The sequence below is a fragment of the Mesocricetus auratus genome, unplaced genomic scaffold (assembly GCF_017639785.1).
Source record: "Mesocricetus auratus isolate SY011 unplaced genomic scaffold, BCM_Maur_2.0 Super-Scaffold_100066, whole genome shotgun sequence".
In the NCBI taxonomy this organism is placed as follows: Eukaryota; Metazoa; Chordata; class Mammalia; order Rodentia; family Cricetidae; genus Mesocricetus; species Mesocricetus auratus.
This window is the reverse complement of record NW_024429235.1, coordinates 986,161-1,010,772: the sequence shown is the minus strand read 5'-3', so window position 1 is coordinate 1,010,772 and position 24,612 is coordinate 986,161. Positions and strand designations below refer to the sequence as shown.

The 24,612-nt window shown below is 41.1% G+C and overlaps 1 pseudogene; it reads right to left on the bottom strand.

Moving 5' to 3' along the window:
- Window positions 1-15,984, bottom strand: part of LOC121136341 — a 41,973-nt pseudogene extending 25,989 nt beyond the window's left edge.
- Window positions 15,985-24,612: the final 8,628 nt, after the last annotated feature.

Genomic DNA, 24,612 nt, shown 5'->3' with positions numbered 1-24,612 from the left:
ATTAGTGAAGCATTCAACTTCATATAAGAAACAGGCATGTGGGTGCTGGGAGTTGAACCAGGGTCCTCTGAAAGGAACAGCCTGTGCTCTTAATAGCCGAGCCATCTCTCAGCTCCCCAGAATGGTAGGAACCTCATCCATTCTTATCCCCCACATTCAAATCTTCATCAAATCCAGTCTCTATGGAAGCACTTAGCTTGAGTCGGTGAATCGCTACCTTACTAATGCTACTCAGCTTTCTCCAGCTGCCTCACACCACCTGGGCCTATTTTAGCCAGTTAATGTCCTAATTATAATCTATTACAGCCAATGTGGTTATTAGTCGCTTTACGCCTCTACTCATTAAATGCTACCCAGTCTACCAGCCATGCAAGTAGCTTGCAGGAAAAAGGAAAAAGAAAAACATATGACAGGTATTGAAGTGAAGGGCTGTTGCAGACCTACTGCTCCACCACCATACCCAGAAGTAGAACAGCCTACTCAGAGTTCATGCTCTGGATGGTCCTTTTGTCCAGGGACATGGAAGCAAGTACGTATGGAATTGCGGCTTGCTTTTCCTGTGTTCCAAGATCAGCAAGGACACCTAGTGATTGGAGCAGTTTGGCTTGCACATGTCATCTGTTCAGTATGCCAATTTTACAAAAGCCGCAAATTTGTCTAAGTACTTGTCCAGTTTTCTTTTACAGAATTGGTCACTTGAATTTGAAGATAATTTGAAGGAACTGAGGCTGGCAGTGGTCCATGTGAATTCTACCAGAGTGGACCTTTCCTTTGCATCGAGAGTATCATACTGGCTGACTTCTGCAATGAACCATCTTAAGGAGTGGGCAGGTATAGGAGCATTAACAGGCTTTTTGGTGTTGGTCTCCCTGTTTTGCTTGTGGTTTCTATGTAAGATTAGAGTCACACAAAGACACAATGCACCCATGATCATTCAGGCCTTTACCACTATTGAAGCAGGACAAGTCCTCCCAGGCATGGTTAGCTACCTTAAGAGCTTATTTAATGCACTCAGGATGCGAGGCAAAGCACTACACTCTGTGTCAGCTAACAGTGAACCGGAGAAGAGCATGTCTGATTGCATGGGGGGGCTGGTACCCAAAAAACGTCCTGCCTCTGAAAAAAAGGGTATGGACGGGTCTGATACTTGTTGGGTGGATGACACCAAATGAGAAATCAGTTCAATGTCCCTGTCTATGTCAGAGATCAGACCTCTATTCTTGCCTGTTGTGTTTAAAACAAAAAAAGGGGGAACTATAGAGAGCTGTGAAGTGTCGCACCCTTAAGATGGTGCTGGCTTCTGCCTTCTGCTAGCCCGACAGCAGGTGCTCTCTATGATAAACAACACCTGTATTTGGTTAAGGCTGGATATCAGGCTTGCTTCAGCATATGCTGACCTATCTGCATGTTCCACATGGCATACTGGGGTTGGCTGCCCAAGGGCTTTTAAGTTGTGGGTTGGTGCTTCCTGGCACTCCCAGGGAGAAGATTGTTCAAGGTTCCTGAGTAAACTGCTTAAAGAAGAGTCTGGGCATTGTGTCTTCCTTGCTGGTAGAGGCGGGCACGACATCCTATGATATTTTATTGGGGGAGAAATCATTTATGTGAGAAAACAAGAAAGCAAAGAACCAAAGGTCTGCAAGATGCTTTCTGGGACACAACTAGAATGCAACCATAACCAAAGGAGACAGCATCTCTTTCACCCCAGAACTTTCATCCCCCATACATTCTATGTACCTATGACCACACCCAAATGGGCATGTGACCGCTACTAGTATATAGATCTCTCCCTACAAGACTTCAATATTCCCCTTTAACCACTAGACAGGAACACCAGAGAGAAATTTAACAAAGAAACAAAAGAATTAACAGAAGCTATGGATCCAATTGGGATAAACAGACATTTAGAATAATACAATAAAACACAAAAGAATATACCTTATTCTCAATTCCACACAGAACATTCTCTAAAATTGACCACATACTTGGTAACATAGCAAACCAAAACAGATACAAGAAAACTAGAATAACCACTGTATCCTATTGGATTACTATGGGATAAGTGAGAATTCAACAACACAACATTGCAGAAAACCTATAAACTCTTGGAAATTGCACCATTCTTGGGTCAAGAAAGAATCTGCCATGCACCCCAGATTCCTGGTCTTCTCTTCCACCAGCAGGTCCAGAGGACCAGGTAAACCAGTCTCTGTATCCAGGCCTGCCTTCCAGTTCATAGGGACTGCTACAGAGCCTCCCCTCATGCAGGGAGCCACGCACCCCAGATTCCTGGTCTTCTATTCCACCAACTGGACCAGGGGACCAGTGCGGTGCCCATGCAACAAACAACTCCATGGTATCAGGAAAAGAAAGACCAGATGTGTAACTGTACTAAGAAGTGTCTTTTATTTGCAAGTGCTAAGAGATCTCTCTATTTTGCAAATGTTAAGGGGTCTCTCTCATGTCAGAGGGAGCAGTCTTGTATATAGTTTTATAACACAGTAGAAAAGGAGGAGACCAGGGGACCAGCAGGTCTGGCAGGACTAGGTAAAACAGACCCTGCATCCAGGCCTACATGCCAGTGCCTGGGGATTTCCTGGGAACTGCACAGAGCTTCCCATCCCGGTGGAAGCCAGCACAACAGATTTCAGGTCTTCTCTTCCACTAATGAGACTAGGAAATCAGAAGATCCAGGTAAAGAAGGCCCCTTCCAGTGACTGGGGACAGCCACAGAGCTTCCCATCCCAGGGGGAACCTAGGACCCCAGATCCCAGGTCTTCTCTTCCAACAAGGAGACATACGACAACAAAAGGAGATCAAGGGGATACAAACTGGCAAGGAAGAGGTCAAAGTTCCACTATTTTCAGATGATTTGATAGTTTACATAAATGGCCCAAAGAACTCTAACAGGGAACACTTACAGCTGATTAACACTTTCAGCAAAGTGTAAGGCTACAAGATCACCTCAAGAAAATCACTAGCCCTACTATATACAAATGATAAAAGGGCTGAGAAAAAAATCAGAGAAACATCATCCTTTACAATTGCCACAAACAACATAAAATACCTTGGGGTAATGCTAACAAAATAAGTGAAAGACCTGTATCGCAAGAACATTGAGTCTTTAAGAAAGAAATTAAAGTAGCCCTCAGAAAATGGAAAGATCTCCCATGCTCTTGGATAGGTTGGATCAACATAGTAAAAATGGCAATCCTGCCAAAAGCCATCTACAGATTCAATGTAATACCCATTAAAATATCAGCACAATTCTTCAAAGACCTTGAAAGAACAATAATCAATTTTGCATGGAAAAACAAAAGACCCAGGATAGCCAAAACAACGCTGTTCAACAAGGCAACATCTGGAGGCATCACCATCCCTGACTTCAAGCTCTATTATAAAGTTATAGTCCTGAAGACAGCTTGGTATTGGCACAAAAATAGACAGGTAGACAAATGGAATAGAATTGAAAATCCTGATATTAACTCATACAATTATGAACATCTGATTTTAACAAAGAAGCTACAAATATACAATGTAAAAAAGAAAGCATCTTCAACAAATGGTGCTGGTATAACTGGATGCTGGCATGTAGAAGAATGCGGATCGATCCATGTCTATCACCATGCAAAAAACTTAAGCCCAAATGGATCAAAAACCTCAATATAAATCCAGCCACACTAAACCTCTTAGAAGAGAAAGTGGGTGGTACACTTGAATGAATTGGTACAGGAGACTGCATCATGAACATAACACCAATAGCAATGACAGTGAGGTCAACAATTAATAAATGGGACCTCCTGAAACTGAGAAGTTTCTGTAAGGCTAATGACATAGTCAGCAGGACAAAAAGAGAGTCCACAGAATGGGAAAAATATTCACTAACCCCACATCTGACAGAGGGCTGATCTCCAAAATTTACAAAGAACTCAAGAAGCAAGTCTCCAAAACACCAAAGGATCCAATTAAAAAGTGAACTATAGAACTAAAGAGAGGATTTTCAATAGAGGAGTCTAAAATGGCTAAGAGGCACTTGAGAAAGTGCTCAACATCCTTAGCCATCTGGGAAATGCAAATCAAAAGAACTCTGAGATACCATCTCACTCCTGTCAGAATGGCTAAAATCCAAAACAACAATGACATTTTATGCTGGATAGGATGTGGTGAAAGTGGAACACTCCTCTACTGCTGGTGGCAAAGTCAACTTGTACAGTCACTTTGAAAATCAGTATGGAGATTCCTCAGAAAAATGGAAATAAACCTACCACAAGACCCAGCAACTCCACTCTTGGGCATATATCCAAAAATGGCATTCATACAACAAGGATGTCTGTTCCACTATGTTCATAGCAACATTATTTGTAAAAGCCAGAACATGGAGGCAACCTACATACCCCTCAACTGAAGAGTGGATAGAGAAAATGTTATACATTTTCACAATGGAGTACTATTCAGCAGAAAAAAAAAACAATGGATGCAAATGGATGGCACTAGAAGAAACCATCCTGAGCGAGGTAACCCAGTCACAAAAGAGAAACATGGCATTTACTCTCTCATATATGGATTTTAGACCTATATTTGGGGAGTGCCTTCCAACAATGACATTGCCAGAGAGTCTGGGAAACAGAACCTTCATTCAGTGGCTGATGGAAGCAGAGGCAGACTCCCACAGCTAAGCTCTGAGCTGACTCAAGAAATCCAGTGACAGAGAGGGAGGACTGATGACCAAAGGGATTAATACTGGGCTGGTTTAACCCCCAGAAATGACTGACCTGCCAAGGGTTAGCTCTTGAATCCCAGAATGATGCCTGGGAATCAAGCATGGAACTCATCAAGACCCCCTGAATTCGGGTGTCAGTGAGGAGGCCTAGGTAATCTTTTCAGCCTTGGGTAGCATATAAGTATTTATCCCGGGTATACAGATGAACTTCAAACTCCCATCCAACAATGAAAGATGCACTCTCACCCTGAAATCTTGGGGGAGGGTCTAGGCCCTGCCCTGGATGAAACGACATACTATGGATACCCCAATGGAGGGCCTCACCCTCCCTGGGGAAATGAGGGAATATTGGTGGGTTGGTGGATGGGCACGAGAGGAGGGGAGGGAAACGGAGGACATGGAATTGACATCTGAAGCAACCTTGTTTCTAATTTAAATTAAAAAATAAAGAAAAAACCCTTGTGGAAGACAGCGTGCTTTCCTCTTGCTAGATGTTGAAGTCAGTGGGGCAATGCAGGGACAATAAGCCAGGACTAGAAAACAGGATGCACCTGTGGCTATCAGCTGACAAACAACTCCGAGCCCCTGTGGGGGCTAGGCCCCAGAAGATCAGTTCCTGCAGATGGCCAGTGAAACTTCCCTTCCAGTGCAAATGTACACACCTCAGTTTCCCTGACTTCTTCTCCAATTAAGGGACCAGGCAACTTGGAGTCAGTCTCTGGACTTGTGTTCCAGTACTTGGAGACTACCAGTGAGTCTCCCATCCAGGTCAGAGCCTATTCACCCCCAAATTCCCAGTCTTCTTCTCTACCCATGGGACCAGTACTAGGACCAGGAATAGAACTACAAGAGTAATGGACTTGCTTCCCCCCACCAAAAGGGAACTCCGGTCCCCTAACCACCAGACCAGTAAGAGGCTCTTTCTGCATCCACTAGAAGAAGGGATGGGAAAGAGACAACACAAAAACACACTCAGCAATGGAAAAGCAAATATGATACCACCAGATTAAAGAGATTCCACACCAGCAAGACTCCAACATTCCAATACAAATGAAACAGAGGAGAATGAACCTAAAACAACTTCATGAAAATGATAGAGGCCCTAAAAGAGGTTGTAGGAAAATCCCTCAAAGAAATGGAAGAAAAAACAAACCAAAAACTAAAAAATGCAACAAATGGATGAAAAGACAAAGCAAAAAATGCAATAAACAATTCAAACAGTGCAAGGGTTGAAAACTGAAATAGAGACAATAAAAAACACAATCTTAAGGAAGGCTGGAAATAGAAAAGTGGGGCAAATAGTCAGGTCTACAGATGCAAGCATAACCAAAAGAATACAAGGTATGGAAAAGACAATCTCAGGTGTTGTAGAGGGTGATGTTTCTGTGATCTCTTTCTGATCCTGTTTATCATCTGTATTTAGTAGTGCTATTGATTTTCTTAGTTAATTGTTGTTATAATATCTCAGGGAAATTCTAACAAACCATGTCAAAAACCTGTGGAGTAAAAACTTTGATTCTTTAAAGGAAGAAATTAAAGAAGATACCACAAAATGGAAAGATTTCCCATGCTCTTGGATAGGTAGGATCAACATAGCAAAAATGGCAATCTTACCAAAAGCAATCAACAGATTCAATGCTATCCCCATCAAAATGACAACACAATTCTCCACAGATCTTTAAGTAACAATGCCCAACTTTATATGGGAATACAAAAAACCCAGGATGACAAAAAAAATCACTGTACAATAAAGGAACTTCTGGAGGCATCACCATCCCCAACATCATGCTCTATTATAGAGCCATAGTCCTGAAAGAGCTTTGCACTGGCACAAAAGTAAACAGGTAGACAAATGGAATCTCATTGAAAACTCTGATATTCACTGACACACCTAAGAACACCTGATATTTGGCAAAGAAGCAAAAGATATACAATGGAATAAAGAAACTATCTTGAACAAATGGTGCTAAGAGAACTGAATGTGGAAATGCAGAAGATTTCAGATTGATCCATACCTATCACCATGCACAAAACTTGAATCCTAATGGATCAAAGACTTCTACATAAAACCAGTCACATTGAACTTCTTAGAAGAGAAAGTGGGAGGTACCCTTGAATGAATTGGTACAGGAGACTACTTCCTGAATATAACACAAATAGCATAGGCATTGAGGAGGATATTTAATAAATGGAACCTCCTGAAATGGAGAAGCTTCTGTAAGGTAAAGGATACAGTCAGCAAGACAAAATGGCAGGCCACAGAATGGGAAAAGATCTTCTCCAACCTCACATATGACAAAGGACTGATTTCCAAAATATACAATGATCTCAAGAAGCTAGACACCAAAACATCAAGCAATCCAATTAAAAATGGCGGTACAGAATTAAACAGAGAATTCTCAATAGAGGAATCTAAACTGACTGAAAGACACTTACGAAAGTGCTCAACATCCTTATCCATCAGGGAAATTCATATCAAAACATCTCTGAGATACCATCTCATACCAGCCAGAATGACTAAAATGAAAATCGCCAATGACAGTCTATGCTGGAGAGTTGGTGATCGAAACAGAAACAGGTACCCATAGCTAAACACTGAGGCATACTCTCTGAATCCAGTTTCAGAGAGGGAGGAAAGATGAGCAAATGAAGTAAGACAGTGCTGGAGAAACCCGCAGAAGCTGTTGACTTGAACTAATGAGAGCACCAAGACCCTTGTAGTAAAGTGGAGGAACCAGCCTAGGACCAAACCAAGCCCTCTGGATGTGGGTGCCAGCTAGGAGGCCAAGACAGTCTAGGAGACCTCTAACAGTGGAGCCAATGTTTATTCCTAAGTCATAAATGGAGTTTGGGGGCCCATTCCCTATAGCAGGATACTATTGCAGCCAAGATACAGAAAGAAGTACGTGGGTCCTCCCCCAAATGATCCCCTGTGGAGGGCCTCACTATCGGTGGGGAATCAGTGGGGTGTCAGTGGGAAGCATGGTAGGATAGGAGGCAGAGGGAATGGTGAATTGAATATGTAAATAATTGTATTTCTAAGATAAAATAAAAGAAATTCACACGAGGCCCAGTCTTTCACTATATCTCTCTGTCTGCTGCCTATGGGTGAAGATGTAAAACTTTCAGTTCTTTAGTGCCATGCCTTTCTGCTTCCATTCATGAAGAACAAAGATTAACCTTATAAAACTGTAAGCAAGACTCTGTCCTGACCTACAGGACATCAACCTAGAGCAAGAGACCTAAGGACTGGATATGGGGACAAGAGACATGAAAGAAGGGCCACAAGGCAAGTATCTGATAAGTTGCAATTTCTATTTTTCTCAGGGCAGTTAATATAATTGGTAGTAGAGGAAAACGGTAGGGGTGTGAGGGAGTGAGAGGGTTGCTCTGCATACCAGGTATGTATGTAGCAGGGTATTGTTTAAGCACATAGAGCAGGATAATAGCAAGATAAAAAGTTCAGCAAGGAGAGGAATGGGTGGGCTAACGGACATTGCCTAGGTGATGGTTAGGGTTGGCTGAATTTGGACAAGTTTTCTGAGTCATGGTGTTGCTATGTTCTACCTACATGGTTTCTCTTCTGAGTACACCCAGAAGGCTCCTTTGTTAGGGCTATAGGCCAATATGTAAATCTTTAGACTTTAGAACGTACAGGTTTGGCTCCAAAAGATCAAGGTACTTGAGACACTCCCAACATTTTCCTCCCTTTTGTTTTACTAAGTGGAGGAGGCCTGAGTTGTCAGAAGAGGGGGTACAGAGATCTGGACAACACCATGAGGACATCCTCTTGGGGGCGACCCCAGGGGTAGACCTGTTCCTTGGTGCCTTTTTAGGGGATGGGCGTCTAAGGTACCTTCCACAATGCTTACAGGCTTGTTACCTGGATGCCTCCCTACATGGAGTCATGCCCTGTGAAATTAGCCATCATGTTGGGTGGCCTGGGGAATATTCCCAGGCGTGTGTAATGGGGCGACTCCGAGGAACCTCCTCTTTCTTATATGTACCAAGATGATATTGTACCAAGACCAGTTGGGTGGCAGTGTCAACCTGTTGCTTGATAAAGTTAACTAGTTTTTGGAATGCCCATGGCCCAAAAGAGAGTTCCTGGTAGTTGGATTTAATAGCCATCAGGGCAGAGATGCCTGTAATGACCGAGGACTAAAGTAGTGTTGTAAAGCGAAGCATGTGAAGGGGGAGGGATAGGATGGGCAGGGGAGGTGATGCATAGGCCAGATCCAATGACCTGTTGCAAGGTGAGGTGATTCTGGTGTTTCTTTCTGTTTAGTTTTGGTCCTTGACTCCAGGAGGCTAGGGGATCCTTGTGTCAGAGGCCTACATGTATTTTCTGTAGCCTATCATGGCTGCTAAACAGGGGGCTGAGCGAGGGTCTGTTCCCTTTATTCCTAAATTATTAGAAGTGAAACCCTACAGTTTAGTTTATAGCTTTCATTTCCTGCTCTTCTCATAGGTAACCCAATCCTGGGTTACTAGTGAACAATTTATATTGTTATTTTGTCCCCTATGTAAGGGAGTTTTTCTTTGATTTAGCATCTCAGCCAGGGAAAAATGGGCGATGTATTCTTTTCTGTGTTACTTCCTGTTGACTTTAGGTTGTCGTAAAGGCTGAAGTGCTAGTCAAAAGCACAGAGGGAATTTAGGCAGTGGAGTATTTATCAGAAGCATCTTGTTGGCAGACTCTATTGAAGAAACAGAGAGTGTTCACATAGGCTGGGCTGGTTTATATCTATAGCAAAACGAGAGTTCACAGTCTTTAGAGCAGGCTGTAGTCAGCAACTGGTGATCAGCTATGTCAGCCAGAAGTGGAAATCTGTTTGAGACATGTTTATATTGGGAACAGAAGTTAAAACTTATGTACTTAATTGGAACTCTTAGGTTCATAATTTTAGTGATCAGGAAGGGCAGAAGTTCCAAGAAAAGGGGAGAAATTCTCACTCTCAGGAATAGACAGGTTGGATAACAAAAAGCTGTACTTACCTGGAGTCCTTTTGACCTGTGAGAAGTGGATCCAAGCTTTATGACTTTTGATCCTCTGAAGCCTATATGGACTTTTGTTATATAAAAGGACTTAAAAAGTTTTAGATATATTAGTTTTATCAATCTGTACAAAAATCTACATTGTTGAAGAAGCAGATATCAGGTATCTGTAAAGAAACAGAAACAGACACCTACCTTTGAATTCTAGTAAAAACTACAGGTTTGAGTTAGAATCTTGCACATTTTTCTTCTGTACAGTGAGCCAGATATAGATTGGATAGAGGTGCCTTTGGCCTGATGAAAAGCCCTTTAAGTTTACATTTAGATGACAACCAAAATAAATCTAAAAACCTTGAGATTGTCACTGAACAACAGGTAGTCACTGTTTTATTAGCTAATGATATCTTTATTAAATGAGTTAGTAAGCTGGCTACAGTCTAATCATTATTACTACAAGAGATTTTATTGCTTCTTAAAAGGGTGAAGGCACAAGTCAGAAATAGGAGTCTCTTGCTCTACCAACTGAGGTACACTCCTGCCACACATCTCTTTTGTCAGTGATTGGCCATGCATGAAGGACTGGTAAAATGTATTTCCTTTTTTCTGGTACAAGTTATCTGAAATAGTTTAAGCAAACACATGTCTGATAGAGAAGCTATATAAAACTCAACAGTGGCATAAACAAATGATACAAGTAGGAAATGGGCAAAAGACATGAGGAGACATTCTATTACTAAGAGCATACAGAGGGCAACATCATATTAACTCTTTAAAACCTGTATCTTGGCCATTTTGCTTGAGTTGGCTGTTAGCTGCCCAAGGTTAGGCGAAGCACAGAAAGACTGCATACAGGCATCAGGATGTCTGGCCTGCAATCAGCAGCTAGGGTAATCCATCTTTTATAGGAGTCATTGTGTGTAGCCACTGTAAATGGCTATTAACCCATAAGGGAAGGGAGAGCAGGCTTAGAATAGCAGGCAGCTTCCTCCTCATGGGCAGCCATGTCTCCAGGGTCAAGGGACTTGGGGCTGTTAAGAACAGGATAGAGGGGGGGTTAAGGGGGGCTAAATAGGGATTTGGCATAGGTATCTTTGTTTCCGGGCAGGAAGCTGGGGGAGGTCTCCCTGAGGGAACCAAGGACAAATTTCCTCCACAGAGGTGAAGAATGTTTGTAACTGCTTTTCCTTGACTCTAATTCCCCTTGTATTGAGAGATTCTTTGATCCCAAAAAGTTACAAATCTTCCTTTCTAAATTCTTGTCCCATTATCCACCTCTCAACCTAGGTGGTGTTCATGAAACCTGGAGTCAGCCGAGGGCATAGTCAGGCGATTGGCAGACAAGACTCTTCTGAGGGTCACTTTCGACTGTGTCATGGACACCTCAGTGTGTGGATGGGCCCATCCCTCTGATGAACACAGAAATTCCCCTGAGCCAAGGTCTATTGAGTCCCATAGCTGGGCGCCAGTTATCCTGACTGCAGGACGTCAACCTGGAGCAAGAGACCTAAGGACCAGGGATAGGGACAAGATACAGGAAAGAATGGCCACAAGGCAAGTATCAGATCAAGCAGCAACTTTTATTTTTCCCAGGGCAGTTAATATACTTGGTAGAAGAGGAAAATGGGGGGGGGTGAGGAGGTAAGAGGGTTGCTTTGCGTACCAGGTGTGTATGTAGCCGGGTATTGTTTAAGCACATAGAACAGAATAATGGCAAGGTGAAAAGTTCAGCAAGGAGAGAAATGGGTGGGCTAATGGCCATTGCCTAGGTGATGGTTAGTGTTGGCTCAATTTGGACAAGCTTTCTAAGTCAGGGTTTTCCTATGTTCTACCTGTGTGGATTCTCTTCTGAGTACTCCCAGAAGGCTCCGGTGTTAGAGCTATAGGCCAATTACATAAAACTTTAGACTTTAGAAAGTACAGGTTTGGCTCCAAAAGATCAAGGTGCCTGAGGTGCTCCCTACAAGACTCCAATTAAATGGTTTACTTCATGAGTTGCCTTGGTCCTGGTCTTTTCACAGCAATAGAAGAATGACTAAGTCAGAACTTGGTACCAGCGACGGGGATAATGCTGTGATTGGCCTGACCATGACATTCACTGGACTGATGTGGATTACTTTAGGACTATGGACTAGAAAGGCTGGTGAACATTTTAGGTGGGGATTAATGGGTCATTCTAGTAGACTATAGAATACAGAAGTGCTAGGGTGATTTGGACCATCACTCAGATCTAGAGGTTTTAGAGGAGAATTATATTCAAGAGGATTCTTAAGATATTTTGGGAAAAATGTGTCTAGTTTTGTCATTTTTTTGCTTGAGTCTAAATTGCAGAATTTTGGATGAATGTTCTTGACAGAAGAAATTTGAAGAGTTACATGGTTATATATGATCATTCTTATGCACTACAATGAAAAGAGCTAGCTGGCAAAGAGAAACAGTTTGAGGTGAAAAGGAGCACTAGTACCTCTAATAATGGAGTAAACTCTTTTGCAGTGGAGATAAAAGGTTTAAAGGAAAGCTGATTCAAATTGGAATGAAGGCAATAATATTCTCAGGGCAAGAATCAACCTAACTAAACTTCCTTACTGTGAAAAGGAATTAAGGGAAATCTTAAGCAGCAAAGGAAACAGACAACAACAGAAATATGCAAATATAATAAAAGATCAAACTTGGGCAGCAGGTGATGTAAAGGAAGACAGAAGGTTCCATCCCCCAGAAAGCAAAACAAAAACAGAAACAATGAGAACGATAATAATCAGCAACAACAGCAACAGAAAATAATTAATTTTGGACACCGACAATGTCTTAAACACCCAATAGGAATGTATAAACAAAGATTAACATGATTGGAATATTTCTTTATCATTCAAGGGAATCTCACTCTTAATGCAGAAATATTAAGATACAAAAATAGGGATGTCCTATGATATTTTCTTGAGTAAGAAATCACATATGTTGGAAGCCAAGAAAGTCAAGAACCAAAGGTACACACACTGCTCTCCAGGCCAAAAACTGGAACCCAAAGAGAAAGAGTCTCCTCTCCCTAGTTCTTATTATCCCACATAGAGGGCATCTCATTCTCCCAGCTATTGTATCAGTGTAGAATTTTCTTCTTTATGAATTTGATTCTTTCTGTTTTGGGATAGTTGTTACTAATCATTCCCAACAAGTTACTGCAAAGCTCTTTGCCAATATTCATTATCCTTCCATAAGGAGGAAATTTCCTTATATGTCAAAGGTACAATATCTCTGATGGGTCAATTTCAGTTAGATGATGAAACCTTAACTTACCTTTTAATATGAAATCAGAATGTTTTCTCTATATGTCTTCAGTTTTTATTCTATTTATATGGCAGAAATAGCAATTCTAGTATGATGTCATGCTTCTGCATTAAAATTCCTGAGAGGTATTCTCTAGATAGTAAAATAACAAGAATGCAGTCAGTTTTGAATCCGAATGTGCTTCTAATATTATTTTTTCTACCCATTCTAATGATTTTTCAGTCTCAACTGATATTTGTGGAGTATATAAGTCCTTGTCTCCATTTAGGGCCATGATTAGGTGTTTTAAATCATGGCTCTCTAGTCCAAAAAAAGTCTGTAGTTGAGAAATTTCTCCTAATAGTTTGTGAAGATCATTAAGAATCTGTTAATGATCTCTCCTGATCTGTACTTTTTTAGTTCTAATTATTTGTAGATCTATTTTATAAACTAAATAATTAATAGAATCTCTGTTTTGTCTTCTTTTCAATGGCAACATGTAATCCCCCATGAGGGAAAATATCTTTACTATCTCAAATATCTTTTCCATCGTTCCTTCCATAAATTAGCCAGCAGTATGTCATTCATATAATGGTAAATTATGTATTGTGGAAACAGTTTGTGAATTATTTCCAAATATTTTTGCACAAAATACTGGCGTAAAGTAGGACTATTTAAATTTCAACCTTCCATTGAAATCTGCTAACTTATTGGGGGTTGTTACAGGTAGGCACTGTGAAAACAAATTTTTCCCTATGTTTTTCTTGTAAAAGTATAGTGAAGGAGCTATTTTTAGATCAATTACTATAATTTCCCATCCTTTAGGTATCAGAGAAGGTAATGCTAGACATTTCCCCATTGACCTGAAGATTTTTACTTTTTGTCTCTTATTTACCCTTAGTTTGGACAACTTCCCTGCTTTCTGCCCTATGATCAAGCCCTCTCTTCCAGGATAGATGACAGATAGATAGATAGATAGATAGATAGATAGATAGATAGATAGATTCGGGGCATTTTATAATCCACTCCCATGATGTCAGTCATGTAATAAGCAATGAGATCTCTACCATTCTGCATTGTTAGATCATCTGATCTGTCATGGTATAAAGTAAGTAATCTTATTGTTAGCTTAAGTTACCAGAATGCAAAACTCACCTCCAACTATCTCTGGTTGAGGAGAAGGATTTTTCCTGCAATGACTGTGCTAGTCCAGCAGATAGCGCAGGTGTGCCGCAAAACACAGGTCTGCCGCAGGTGCTTTGTATTTTTCACAATGGAATCAGAAAAATTCTAAGTAACTTTTGCAAAAAAATTTGCGAGGAGGATTTTATTAAAAGGAAGGGAAAGATCCCTGTGAGGATTGCTTGACTCTAAAAGTATGGAGTATTGCAAACCTTATGGAAGTGAAGGAAAGTGAAAGCAGTATGGCTTTGGGAACAGCCAACCTGGCACCCTTGGATAGAAGCGGGACTTGCTGTCAGGGAAAGCCATGGTATTTAGCAGTTTTTCAGGGCGCCCGTTCTGCAAGCTCCCTTTGGGCCAGAGCTTGCCAGGCTGGTGCAGTGTAACTGTTGATTTCTGGGAGGGTGGGAGGGCTGCGGAGGCATGCAGTGTCCAGAATGCTGGAGGTCTTTGGTACAGCTGGATGGAAAACAGCAATAGATCTCTCTCTCTCTCTCTCTCTCTCTCTCTCTCTCTCTCTCTCTCTCTCTCTCTCTCTCTCTCGTTTCTTACTGGAGTCTCATCAGTCACAACTTTTTCAACATAAGTACAGAGAAATGGCTCTATGGCCCTCAAACTTTAGAATGTGTTGAAATCACTTGAAAGATTTAATGAAACACAATTATCTAGCAAGCCCTCTATTGAGAGCTCACCTATGGCAGAGGTCTTTTTGAGATCAAGGCTGGAATGGATAAACTGTGAGACATTGTGTCAAGGTAAAAAGTAAGAAGAAGGTTGGAAATGTGGTTTTGTTCTTCAGGTTGTGATAAAACTCTGCTCTAATGGGCCTGACTTCCCTGAAACTGGACTCCCTGCAGGCAGGATCATGAACACTTGCATGGCCAGCTCCTTGCCAGCATGAGAACCACTATTGATGACATTGAAATGTGGGACCCATGGGATGACTTCAGGCTTGCCAGCCAAATCTGCAATGTGAGGGCACAGGTAATCCTCCTTTTCTACAGCATCATGTCTTGAAATATCCAGGGACACTTATGGTATGGCATTTACACCAAATTTAGATTTACTTTTAGTGCTGTCGATGTCAATGATCTGTTTTCCCGTCTTCCTTTGTTCTACAACATTCAGTTTCTTACTATGCAGAGCAGGTGCAATAGGCTTATTGATGTACTTGAAAGCTGAGGATACCTCTTCTCCAGTAGCAGATGTAATCATTGTCATGGAGTTCTAGGACCTTATGTGTGTTAGTGGAGGCATGACTCTGCACAGCAGCTTGGAAGAGACCCTCTGAGGTGCAGAGATCAGTCTCAAGAGTGGAATACCCAAAGATCTCTCTGGCACGAATTATGAAAGAGACATGGTGAATTTCTTGCCTTTGGAGTGCACACTGAAAGGAAACAGGTTTCTGCAAACACAGAAGAGAGCAGTCAGTTGAGTTTAATAATAATAAAAAATTACTAAAGATATCCCAATCTGAAATAAAACTGGAAATGTAAAATTTAGAACTAAACTATGTAGTTTGCTACTTCTTAAAACTTTTTGAATGTAAGTTAGAAACAAGCTTGCTTCACATGTCAATCTCAGCTCTCACTTCACTACTCACCCACCCCCCCACCAAACTCCCCAACCCCCAACCCAATCTCCACTGTCATTGATGTTTTTTTATTTTAGCCCTTCTGGCAAATTGAATCCAAGAACATCAGAAAAAAATATCCACCAAGATCAAGTAGGCTTTGTCCCAGATATGCAGGGATGGTTTTTTGAGGTGGTAAGGTAGAATTCAGGGTTTTACGTGTACCTGACAGGAACAAAGAAAACAGCAACATGAACCGTGAAGACCGGAATGTGCTGCGCATGAAAGAACGGGAAAGGCGGAATCAGGAAATTCAGCAGGGTGAAGACGCCTTCCCACCTAGCTCACCTCTGTTTGCTGAGCCATACAAAGTTACTAGCAAAGAAGATAAGTTATCAAGTCGTACTCAGAGTATGCTTGGAAACTACGATGAGATGAAGGATAACATAGGAGATAGATCTATACCAAAGCTTGTTGCAATTCCCAAGCCTGCAGCACCAACGATGACAGAAGAAAAAGCAAACCCAAATTTTTTTGAACAGAGACATGGAGGCTCTCATCAGAGTAACAAATGGACTCCTGTAGGACCTGCACCCAGCACTTCTCAGTCTCAGTATGGTTCAACATACTAAAATCCATCAATGTAATTCACCATATAAACAAGCTTAGAGACAGAAATCACATGAACATCTCACTAGATGCTGAAAAAGCCTTCTATAAAATTCAACACCCCTTCATAATAAATGTCTTGAGGAGATCAGGGATTGCAGGAATATACCTAAAAATGTAGTTTCATCTTTATGTAAGTATTTTTTACATATTGATATAACCTATTACCTCTTACTTTCATTTTTTGTCTCATAGTATCTAAAGAGTTGTTGCTACAGATGTGAAATGAACAAGTCATATTTTAAATATTAAGTAAACCCTTTCTCCTCCCAAACACTGGCTTCCATGTATTTGTTTTCATTTACACTTTCATTCCATTCAGGAATGTTACCTGTAAATTGATTCCATTTCATGGACATTTTGGGTCATATGATGATATTTAATACCAGCATTATTGGATTAACCAAAAATTGTTGTACATATACTCACTAAAAGAATGTAGAGGCATAAAAAGAAATGGAAAGTCAATCTTGTGTATTGTGTGAAGACATACTTTAGATTTCCGCATAATTCTATGGTTCAGTGCCCTTTGGAAATACTTGCCAATAAACTCTTATTTTCTATATTCATAGGAGTATATAATGAACTACTTAATACAATGCAAATTTTATCCTTTTCCAAATATACATGCGTTGTTAACCTTGATTTGCATGAGCACTATCATGAAGCATGAGAAGGCTGTAGTTCAAAATGCCCTTGTCCTCCTCAGTTCTGAAGTCTTCCACAGGTTTAAAGGTTGTTGTGTTCACAGAGCCCACAAAGCTGCAAACAACAAGTCACTTTAGAATGTGGAACAAAGGAGAAGAATATAACATTGATTCCATGTGACTTACTTGAAGGGGGATTGATGGAGTTGTACATATAAACATAAACTCTACAAATTTAAAAATATATTATAATTTGGAAAAAATCAAGTAAGATTCATGAGTACATCATAAGTAAACCCTGTAGCATATACCCCAAATGTTATCTGGAGGTGGTAAATGGCACCCTTCTATGGGAATTGGTAAAAATTTAATTGATTTTGATTAAATATTTAAAAAATGGGATTATAATGTAAATCCAGCAGATCATACCTCCCTACTTCCCATGTAGTCAACCTTGCTCTCTTTCAAATTCATTGCTCTTTTTCTCTGACTGCTTAGATATATCCTGATCTTAAAATTCCTTCCTTGACTGGATTCCCAGAGTTCAGTCTGCTGGGTCTGCTGGTTGGTTGTGGATTTATGCATCTGTTTCTGTCAATTACTAGATGAAGGCTCTATGATGATTTTGGGGTATTCATCAGTCTGATTACAGTGATGACCAGTTCAGGCCCCCTCACCACTACTGCCAGGAATCTTAGCTAGGGTCATCCATATTTCTCCCTAACCCCATTGATGCTCTGTCTATCAAGTCATAAACTTTCAGGAATACACTGAGCAAGGGAGATCAAGATCATGATGAAGAAATCTATAGAGGCAGCTGAACTAATGTCATGGAAACTCATGAACTCTTGACAGACAGCTCTGGAGAATCCATGGGACCAAACTAGGCCCTTCTTGTGTGGGAGACAGTTGTTTAGCTTGGTCCATTTGAGGGAACCCTGGCAGTAGAACAGGACCTGTCCCTGGTGCATGAACTAGCTTGTTGGAGCCCATTCCCTATGAGGGTATATCATGCTCAGCCTTCACACAGTAGGGAGGAGTTGGTCCTTATCCAACTTAATGTGACAAGCTTCAACAACTACCCATGGGACCCTTTATCTGATGGGCTTGGATCTGGGATACGCTTGGGGAAAGGCAAGAGGAGGGGAATGGGGGAGGTATAACTTTGGAAGCGACATAAAATGAAATTTTAAAAAGAACCCCCCCAAAGAATTGATTCATCTAAAGAAATTACAGAACAAAATAATATCAAAATAAAATTTATCAAATCAAAAAAATTCTTTATGGACTTAAAAATTCCTTTTTGTCTAAGAATGAGACCCATTTACCTTTGGTCTTCCACATTAGCATATCAACTCTAGTCTTCCTTGTTCAGGTCCTGTTCAGGCAGCCTGGTAGACAAGCCTGGTTCTCTGCCATTTCTAAAACACAATTCAACAGAATAGCCCCATAAAATGCCTCCTGTGCACATCATTTAGGTGTTGATTATACTCATACTGCAAGGCCTTGTTCAACAACGTGCACTATTCATCCCTAAAAAAGATTCATCTAGGCAACTTAAAATTTATTTTGTACTTTTAAAACTACCCATCCTCCATATGTACAACCTCAATGACCTCCACTTCATCATGCAACATTGTGAAGTATCAGTTAGTGATAATGTGAGACACTAACTGTGATTTACATATACAATTAATGTACAAATATATGGTGAATTTATAAACAATATTGATGATTAGAATGCTCTGCTAAGAATCTTCCTTAAGGCAGTTTTAATGTCCTTGTTCCTCAGGGTGTAGATGAAGGGATTCAACACAGGTGTGACCACAGTGTACATCACTGAGGCAACTGCATTACTTCTTGGAGAATGGAACAGAGAATAGAAGAAATACACTCCTAGTCCTGTTCCATTAAACAGGCAAAACGGACAAATGAGACCCACAGGTGGAGAAGGCTTTGAGTTTCCTAGTTGATGATGACGATAGCATGATGGAGGAAACTATTTTAAAGTAAGAAAAAATGATTCCTGAAATAGGAATTAAGCCAAAGAGAGTGCCTATACAGTATCTGACTATGTTATTTGTGACAGTATTAAAATTTTCAAGTTTAAGGACTTCAGAGGGGCCTCAAAAGTAGTTAGAAATTTCAATGTAATCCTCACAGTTTGAATAATTTAATACTGCCACAAAGTGCAACAGTAATTCTGCAAGGCTAAGGAGAAAAGACCCTAGAAGTAAGACACAGCAGAGACTGGAATTCATAATGGCCTGATAGTACAAGGGGTGGCAGATGGCCACAAACCTGCCATATGCTATAACAGTCAGAAGGATGTTATCCATGCATCCAAAAATTATAAACAGTGACATTTGTGTCAGGCAGCCCACATAGGAAAGGACTGGGCAGTGGGTTTGGATGTCCACCAACACCCTTGGAACAGTGGTAGAGATGAAACCAATATCAACCATGGACAAGTAGGAGAGGAAGAAGTACATGGGTGTGTGGAGATGGGAGTCAGAGATTACTGTCAGGATGATGAGCAGGTTTCCAATTAGTGCCAAGATGTACATCGACAAGAAGAGTCCAAACAGGACAGTCTGTAGGTCTGGATCCTCCGAGATGGCCACATATGGATCTTAGAAGCATTTCTTGCCAGGTAACCAACTGCCACCTGATTCTACTAAGAACTAATGAAGGAAACTGAAACCAAGGATCAAAACACTCACCCAACAAAGAAAAGATCAGATGTCAGCATCTAAAATGACAATCATCTCAAGCCAAGATACCTACACACCAGTGGAAATACATAATTAATTAAACAGAGAACGATATGTGCTCTCTAGTACATAGTAATAGGCCTGAATAATGTAATAGAGCTTATGAATAGTACAAAGACGTCAAAATATCATTAATATATATTTGAGTTGCTTAAAGAAAATACAAATCAACACATTTGATGAATATCATAAATATATAATGGAATAAAATGAAGAAAACAGTTCAAGATATGAAAATAGTATTAATAAAGAAAATGCAAACTGAGGTGCAATGTGAAATGAAAAATTTAAGAACTGGAATAAGAAGCATAGGGACAAGCTTCACCAAGAGAACAGAAGAGATGGAAGAATCTTGCTCTCGAAGGCAGGACAGGAAAAAAAAATGATATCCCAGTTAAAGAAAATGCTAAATGTAAAAAACCAGACACAAAACACGCAGGAAATCTGGAACTCTGTGAAAATATTCAAGCTAACAATAACAGGGATAGAGGAAATAAAAGAAACCCAGGTCAAGGGTACATTAAACATTTTAAACAAAAACATAGGAAAACATAAAGAGGCAGGTTCATATCAAAGTACAAGAAGCGTATCAGAGAACCAAACAGATATAACCAGAAAGGAAGTTTCCCATAAAACTCAGTAATCAAACCACTGAAAACGCAGAAAAAGAAAGAAAAATAATGATACAAGAATAAAGAACTAATAACATGAAGGTGGCAGACCTATCCCATTAACACCTAGCTTGTCAATGAAGAGTTTGAGATGCAACAGGGACTGATAAAGAGTTCAAAAAACTCTAAGTGACTACAGATGCCACCCAGACCACTACATTCTGTCAATATTTTAAATAAGAGATGGAGAAATACACTCCATAATGTAAAAGAGAAGCCTTCCCTCCAGCCTGGTTCCAGAGCAGTGTCAGTCCCAAATAAGCACACAGGAGGCTATATTAATTATGAAGCTGTTGGCCTTGCTTGTTTCTTACTGGCTAGCTCAGAGTTAAGTATTTATCCCATAATTGTTAATCTAAGTATTTCTCTAACCGGAGAACTTTCTGGACTTCTTATCCTTATGGCAGTTACATCTTGACTCCCTGTGTTTCTCCTACCCAGAGTCCTCCTGGACTATTAGTCCCACCTATCTTGCTTCCCTACTGGCCAACAGTGCTTTATTGACATATACACAGGACTTCCCCCATCACCATAAATTTTAGAAATCTCAGTCTCCTTCTTTCATCCCAGCCCCAGCAAGGCAGCTCGACCCTGCACCCATTTCTGGTAGCATCACACTGTTCTGGTGCAGACAGCATCTGACAGACCTGTGGGCTTGCTGAACCATCACCTACTTGACTCTGTTCCCAAAAGACCCACTTTGCTACCTGCTCACACTACCACATCATCCTCTACTTGGTCAACCATGCCCAGCAACATCAGCAGCCCCTACAGGCACAAGTACCACCTATACCAGTTGAATGAACAGATGAGTGACTGGTCTCTCAGACACTTATGTGAACAAAAGACAAAAATGTTATTTTTGTGAGATGTACAGCCCTGTGGACCCTGACTTTTGGAGTAGATCAGGCTTAGGAATCCTGCCAATTCTCTTAGCCTTATCTTTCAGTCCATCTCCATTCCTTTGTGCCATCTTTGATTCCCACAAACACTTTCTACCAGTGACCACACAAGGCTGGGACTCATGTGAATAATTTTCACTCTCTTTCCTGCCTTCCATTACCATTTTTCCAGACTCACATTATTGCAGGAGCCCCTCCTCTCATCCTACTTTCTGGGGACTCTGCTACTTGCTGCAGACCCAGTTAGATTTTTCCTGCTGACCTCAAAGCCTTCCCTTTATTACATTTTCTACATATTTGTGAGCCATCATTTCCCCAAAAAGCATTCTACTAAGGGTCCCCAGTGGCTGTACTGGTCTGAGACTCAGGTGGGCAGTTCTCATTGGTTCTTCCTGTCCTTCATTATGCTTTCTTCAGACTTACTCCAAGTCTTGTAGTATCCTTTTTGCAGGAGGCCCTCCTCCTAGTAAAACCCCATTTTGATGCAGAAACAGGGTCCCCATTGCCCTTTCACCCCTGCTTCTCCAGACTCACTATTTATCCTACTGCAGTCTCTTTGCAAGAGCCTGATGGGGGATGCCCTACTGTATGCTGTGAATATATGCTTCTCCTATTGGTTAGTGAGTAATGCTGTTTTAGTCAAGGGAAAGACAGGATGTAGCCAGGCAGGAAGTATGGGTGGGTGTTGGGGAAGTCCTGTGCATTTGTCAATAAAGCACTGTCTGGCCTATAGGGAATCTAGATAGGAGGGACTAGGAGTCCAGGAGAACTCTGGGAAGGAAACACAAGAGAGTCAAGATGTAATGCCATGGGGGTAGGAAGCCCGGAACCATTCTCCAGTAAGAGAAATACTTAGATTAACAATTATGGGGTAATTACTTAAGTCAGAGCTAGCCAGTAAGAAACAAGAAAAGGCCAACAGCTTCATAATCAATACAGCCTCCTGTGTGTTTATTTGGGACTGATGCGGCTCTAGAATCAGGCTGGCAGGAAAGCTTCTCACAAAGAAAAAGCTTCTTTTTACAGGTGGGGCTACCATATTAGCTGAATTCTTGGAAGAGGTACACAGAGAGGAGCTGCCAGAGAGATGCCATGTATTCATCAAAGGAATAATATACAGGAGCAATTCAGATAAGCTACAGCCTCAGCGCTATACATAGTCTAGTAGACATGTATTATTAATTAAATGAGAGCTAGCCAATAAGAAGCCTGCAACATCAGCCAAACAGTTTATAATTATATAAGCCTCTGTGTGTTTATTTAGGACTAAATGGTCACAAGATGGGGTGGGCCAGAAATTTCATTTTCAGGAGCCCCACCTCCTGCCACACCTACATTTTTTGGAGACTCTGTCTCTTGGTATAGAGACATCCCCTAGATCTTTCCCACAGTCCTCTCAGCCTTATCTCTAGTTCATTCTGCCAATGACTTACCCACAGAAGTACTCTTTAACCAGAGACCCTAGAGCCACCATACTTGCCTAGGATCCAGAGAGGTTAACAGCAACCAAAGAATGGAATACCCACTTACCAAGGACAAGACCAGATATCAACACCAAGAAACACGTAACACTTCATAGCTCCAGATGCTTAGACCACAGTGCAAAGACACAGACATGAACAGTCAAGACAATAGTCCTCCACCAGAAGTCAGTAAACATCTTTCTGGAGGCCTTGAGAAATACAATATAGCTGAAGCACAATACAGGAACTTCAAAAATAGCTATAATGAACATGTTCAAGTATTTTTTTGGAAGATATGAATTGAGAAAATATGAAAAATGAAGTCTGTGAGATACCTTAATAGAGGAAGCCATTATAGGTTTAAAGAAAAATCTGACACTAGGGAAATGTGCAATATTCCACAAGGATGACCCCAGCTAAGACTCTAAGTGATAGTTGAGAGGCTATCTTAAATGTCCTTCCCCTATAATGAGATTGATGGCTACCTGAAATGCCATCATAGAGCCTTCACCCAGTAGCTGATGGAAGCAGAAACAGAGAATGACAGCTAAACATTGAGCCAAAATCCTAGAACCCAGTTGTAGAGAGGGAGCAGTGATGAGCAAAGGGGTTAAGACCATTCTGGAGAAACACACAGTAACAGGTGACCTGAGTAAGAGGGAGCTCATGGACCCAGGCCTGAATATTGGGGAAACAGCATAGGAGCTAAACAAGCCCCCCAAACGTGGGTGTCAGTTGGGAGTCCAGTGCAGTCTATGGAACCTCTGGCAGTGGAACCAGTATTTATCCCTAATGCACAGAGTTTGGTAGTCCATTACCTATGGAGGGATAATCTTTCAGTCTAGATACAAGGGGAGGGCCAAGGTCATGCCCAAAATAATGTGACAGACATTGATGATTACCCCATAGGATGCCTCACTCTCCCAGGGGAGTGGAAAGTGGTGTGATGGGGGTTGTTGGGGTACATTAGAGAATGGGAAGGAAAGGGAACTGGGATTGTTGTGTAACATGAGATTGTTTTTTATTTAAATAAAAATAATAAAAGAAAAGATCTCCCCCAAGAAAGAAAAATGAAGTTTGTGAAAAAATGATGAAAAATTCAAGGTATGAAAGTAAAATTTATCCATTAATTCACTAAATTATTTTGAGGTCACAGAGTCCTTTATTTCACATGTGGAACTACTGATGTGGATTCTTACCCATGGCCACCCTAGAGATTACACTGGTGTTATGAAGGCTCCAGACACTACCTGGGAAGTCAGGGGACAGAAACAATGATTTGGACAAATCCCATGATTACAAAGCTGGGGTTTCCAGCAGGGATCTTGGTGGTCAGGTGTGGCTTACAAACTGCAAGGAAGCTAAGGCATGAGAGGGGCAAGCACTGGGCCATTTTGAACAATCTCCATGACATCAAAGACAGGGTCTCAGCATTTGGCACTCTAGGGATCTCCAGGCAATGCTTTACTTTTCCAGGGGATTCCTGTAAGACCTTCCAGAAAGCTTCATATTGCTGCCCATCTCTTCCTTGATTCTAAGGACCTAATTTTACATGACTGGGTGCTCAGATCGGCAAGAGGCACCAGACTTGATTTACCCCATTCAAAACCCCATCAAAAGGTCAGCTATGAAAGTATCCTCAGTGTCCTCAGAGCAATGGAACTTCATTAAGTCAGCTAACAGTCCTGCAGAGACTAGGTCCCAGTACTGATCTGGTTCACTTGGAGCAGGAAGCAGTTGTAGGACATCTCTGTC